Consider the following 5,481-nt stretch of genomic DNA (forward strand, 5'->3'; position numbering starts at 1 on the left):
ACGCTGTCGCCTGGTTCAGGGGGCAAGGGAGGAAGGGCCGAATGAGAGAAAGAAAGGGAGATATAGTCGAGAGAGAGAGAGAGAGAGAGAGAGAGAGAGAGAGAGAGGAGAGAGAGAGGAGAGAGAGAGAGAGAGAGAGAGAGAGAGAGAGAGAGAGAGAGAAATATCAGGGTGGCATATGTGGCCAAACACAGCCAAAGCAGGGCAGAGGTCAGACGCAGACAGAACGGGAGGTCTGGGGAAGGGAAGGGGAAGGAGGGGGTGGTCACTTTTGCACTTTATCTGTCCCATTATCCCTCTGCTCACAAATGTTGTCTACCAAATAACCAGAGACTTCTTTTTGCTTCTTTTTTATAAACCAAACAAATACGTGTGCAACCGCCGCTCATACTGAAACGCCAGTGGTTTTAGTGTGTCAAAGTGGACCTACAGATAGGGAGAGGTGGGTCCCCATGTAGTGCCTATTCTACCATCACTAGTACCCCACTGCCAATTCCATGGTGAGGGACCACTGTGCACCAACTCTGATTGCTGTATTCATCCCAGTTGTCAAGCCAAGAAGTCTGAGAGCTGTACACATTTAGTATGTGTATGGACAGAACACAGCGGGATGTTGGTAAAATAAAATAACGTGAAAAAAGGTACTTAATAAGAATACGGTGGCTACTCACCATACTTTGAAATACTAAACTATGGAAGATTGTATAAATTGGGGGGATACAGCGACATCACAAAAAACAAGTGTCTAATTGGAGTCAGACTGTGAATTCGGCCATTGTCTGTAAAGAACATAGCCAGCTACTACAGCAGTCAACTCTCAGGTTTATTCACTTGCTCAGAGGCTTGGTCACCACGAGGCCTTGGTTCTGGTGTGGGAGCTTTAACTCCCCTCTTTCCTACTGTCTTGTTAGTTCAGCGTTTACTGTTGATCAAGCGGTGTGTCAGACTGACAGGGGTAAAACTCAGAGACGCAAAGACTATGAAGTGACTGAGAAAGATTGGTTTCACACTTTTGTTAGAATGCCCCAAATGAGGTTGGATGTTTTAAGGGCACATGGCTTATAAATCATACCTAACACTATGATAATAGATATTTTGGAATACGAAAATACCCAAAGAAGTGTTTAATTTATGACCAAACAACTTTAATTTAGCACTTTTTCCCATTGAATTTAATCGCAAGAACAATTACATTTAAATGTATAAATCCAGCCTATATGACTTGTGGTTCCTCTCAGGTCTGTGGTAAACTGGGGGTCATGCTCGTCTCTGACAGATGAATAAACCTTTGGGTAGTGGAGTTAGTTACTGTCCAATTATAATGTTTGTTGTTTCAAACCTGCACTTTGTAACAGATCCATCGGATGCATTGCTTTAGTGCACTTGGCTTTAGAAAAAGTGGGAACACTTCCTCTTCACAGCAACAGCCACGTGCTCTGCAATGATGCTTTTTCGCCTCCATTAAGAGAGAAAACATGCCTGGGCTTATTGAGAGCGACATACATTTAAATAAAAGGGATGTCTGCAGTGAAAGGTTAAGTAGTGTAGGTTTGAAATGTTAAATAGTGCAGGTTTGATTGTTGAACATTTTCTAAATGCATATGTACTGTATGTTTGGAATTGTCCTGATGACATTTCAAAGTGTGTTAAATATAAGCACATGAATAATTCTGGAGCGTGCCCTTTCAAATTAAAAGTCTTGGGTGACAGAACACTCAGAGACAATCCCAACTCCACCTTGTGTTAATGGCAGTTGTGCTGTTTGAAACAAATTCACACAATCTATACTCTACAGCCATCTTCAATTTGACATGATAACAAAAAGAGAAAAATCTACCTCCAATCTCACTGCTTTCTCATTGCCTGTGTGCACTTTCATTTTTGCTGGGCTTCCCTGTTGGGGTCAACCCATCTGTAAAGCCTCCTGTGGTGGTAGTGTAGATGTCTGACTGACCGAATGCACCCTCAACTCCTTCGGGAGATCCCCAAGTGTCTATGTGTTGTGATGGCTTTCATGTCCAGGTCACCTGTGTGATACCTATGCAGATGTCTTCTCGTCATCTCAGCTGGTTGTTGGGAAGGATCAACCCAAAGAGAGATTTTTTTAAAGAAATAATATGTATATAGTTCAGTAGGTTTGGACGAGATCAATATATTTATAAAAATGCATAACTTTTCAATGAGGGTTGACTTTTTTTTATACATTGTTAGCGGTTTCTGTTCATTTGTCATCTGTTACGAATGTGTCATGTCAAGAGGATTTTGCTGGGTTCTAAGCGTTGTGAACCCATGGAGGCCCAGGGCAGCACTGGCAAACTATGAAGAAGCACTTGAATGTTCTACCCACACAATCAATGATTCCCCAGAACGTGCTTCAGATGATGGATTCTGCCAAACTGTCTGGACGGGCGCCTGGTTAAGGGGGTCTCTGGTGGGGTGTCTTAGTCCAGTCATTCACCCCGGACTCAGCTCAGGATGCTTCTTCCAGTTCCTGCTAATCTTGCATGAGTCCTGTGTGGGAGACACTAAAAAGTAAAATATTAAAGAGTTTAAAAATAAAACAACAATCTGATGACAATCTCCAGCTTCCTGTAACAGGGACCATAACTGAGAATGCCATGTGCTGCTCTTTCCACAATGCCAATGTGATTTGTATTTATTATTTATTTTTCTTGATTTGTCTTAGAAAAACCTCTCCTTCCTCTTGTTCACAATGTCCTGTTTGTTTAATCTTCCAACATGTGTTCCAATAAGATTGTAGTTTCATACTTTAATTTTACAAACATTGATTGTTTATTTTATTTTTGTCTCCTGTGTCTTCTTTGCAGTGAATGTCTCTGGCTGGCCTTGATGCCCTTCTGAGAGTATGCTGCCCATCGACCATTGTTAGTCAGTCATTTTATGAAAAAAGGTCAAACAAATTGCAACAGAAGCAATCTCAAATGATTTTGTATCCTCAATATGTATTGAGTAAGGGAGAAAAAGCCCAGAAGAATCCCATTAGGGGAAAGTTTTGAAAAAGACCCAAATATAGCCTGTTCATACGCCTATTCATTATTTTTCTCCAAGGGCGTAGGAACCGGGGGGGACGGAGGGGACGTGTCCCCTCCAATATCGGAGACAGGCGCATTTGTCCCACCTAAAAATTATACCGGATCTGTCAGGTTTCCGATATGTGTCCCCCCCAATGTTAAACTCATTCCCACGCCCCTGTTTTTCTCATGTGAATACGATAACAATTTTAACCTTTAGATATCTCCATAAAAAATACTGGGTTGATTACTTACATCAAGACAAACAAAAAAAGTATTACAAGTTTTTTGAAATTGTTTGTAAACATGGGCAAATGGTGCATAATCTAATTACGTATGTGCTAATTTGCAAAAATACCACAACAGATCTAAACATTGACTATAGCCAGGTGAAAATGTCTTGTAGAATCTTGTTGAAATATAACAGTAAAATACTTAATGTTAAGTTCTGAATGGAACCCATTTAGGCTACCCATGAGCATTAATACATAGAGGCACGAAGAAGTACTTTAAACCAGCATTTAATAATTATTATTGCAGAGATGGGGTTTGGGGCTGGGTCTGAGTCTGAGGGAAGAACAGGATACAAGATTAAGGAGAATTCAGAAGACAAGGTAGGTAAAATAAAAAGTGGCTCGATCAAACAATCTTTCTTAACTGACAGCTTGGTGACAGTTGATTGACAGTTGAGTGGACCTTGAATGGATCTCTGCCCCTTATGGTGACATTTGTTTGCCTCTATAGTATTTTAATGTAAGATGTCAACAACATTCTTCAAGACATTTTCACCTGGCTATACCGAGTGTTTAGATCTGTTGTGGTTTCTATGCAAATTAGCACATACGTAATTAGATTATGCATCGTTTGCCCATGTTAAACAATTTAAAAAAACTTGAAATACATTTTTGGTTTGTCTCTGTAAGTAATCAACTTAGAAATGTTCATGGTGATATCCAAGGTTTTTATTTTTTACTCAGTACATTATTGAGGATACACAATTTGTTGAGTTTGCTTCTGTTGCAATTTGCTCTAGGTTGACCCCCGGTTTGGCTTGGCTATGTGGTCTTTGTGCCATGTGTTGTGCCACCCCGAATTCCGCAACCAACCGAAAAGCGTGAGGTGGCGAGTCTTTCTTTTCTTGATACAAACGTTAATTCTATACAGCATTTTACATAGTAGCCTATAATAGGAAATGCTCAAAGCTATATCAACTAATTAAACACTGACTGTAGGTTTTTATGGGGAAAGAAGCACCGGTGATGGACCGTACGCCCTATCCAGTGTATGGGTCTGTTAAATGCTAATCAAATCAAATCTATATATTAAGCACATTTAATAACAAGTTGAGGGGGTGGGGGGAGATTATGTTTTATTTATGTTTTTGTTAAAATGCACACCGTTTTTTCGAAATGATGCCTGGCAACTTCAAACTCGTTCTGCGTGCACGTTGCAAAAAATGTGTAACAGCGCCCCCTGGGGTCACACTTTTCGGTTGCGCAGAATTTGGTGTAACCCGCTCTGCCGCTCTGGTAAGGTTGGGTTACGCAGCCCGGTATTAAACGGTCGACGTCGGTATCTGAGAAATAAAGGAAATATATATATTTATATTTATACAAGGGTTGCTATAGTTATATAACTAGCATTTAGATGCATTTTCGTTATTTCAGAGTCAGTCCCGAGATTAAAGCAAAACTGAAAATAGAACTATCTCTCTCTCCGAGCCTGTTTTTTAAGTCGAGGTTCGCTACCATGGAGAAATGAATTAAATCGCCCTGCTATATATATTTCAGGCTCTCCCCAAACAATGTACGCTTTGTACAAAAGTTTCAGCGAAATCAATTTAATGGAATAATAATGTGTGTGTGTGTGTGTGTGTGTGTGTGTGTGTGTGTGTGTGTGCGTGTTTTATTTGTTACCAGCATACGTAGTGTTGATCAGCTGAGAAATAGTCCGCCAAAGACGTTGACGTGGAGTACGCTGGGGTTGTTACACGGCATTGAGAAGAGCCCTGCATGATGCAGCATGATAACATGATTAGTGAAACTCACGTCAGCTACCTAACTAGCCAGCCTGCAAATCTCACCACAACTTCTATTTCATACGGGCCCTGACAGAACAGACAAGCTGGCCTTCACAAACACGAAATAGTGGGGTGCCAATAGGCACGCAGTCATTTCAAATTGATGCAAAAGTTTTGTTTTTCCTACTAAATTGAAGATAAGGGTCTATAGAACAATCTTGGTCTGAGGGCCAAGAAACCAGATTGAAAGAAAATAGTTTTTGGCCCATTTTCTATGGGCTCACAATGGAAGAATATGGGCCTGAATCGAGAATTGAGACTAGTAATGTCAATGTAGCCTAAGTAGTCAAAATCTAAAGAACAACTTAGAAGACCATCATGAAAAAGGGCAGTCTATAAAATAACTGACAAGCTCTTATTTTTGTGTCA

This window comes from Pollachius pollachius (assembly GCF_949987615.1).
Source record: "Pollachius pollachius genome assembly, chromosome: 1".
Taxonomy (NCBI): domain Eukaryota; kingdom Metazoa; phylum Chordata; class Actinopteri; order Gadiformes; family Gadidae; genus Pollachius; species Pollachius pollachius.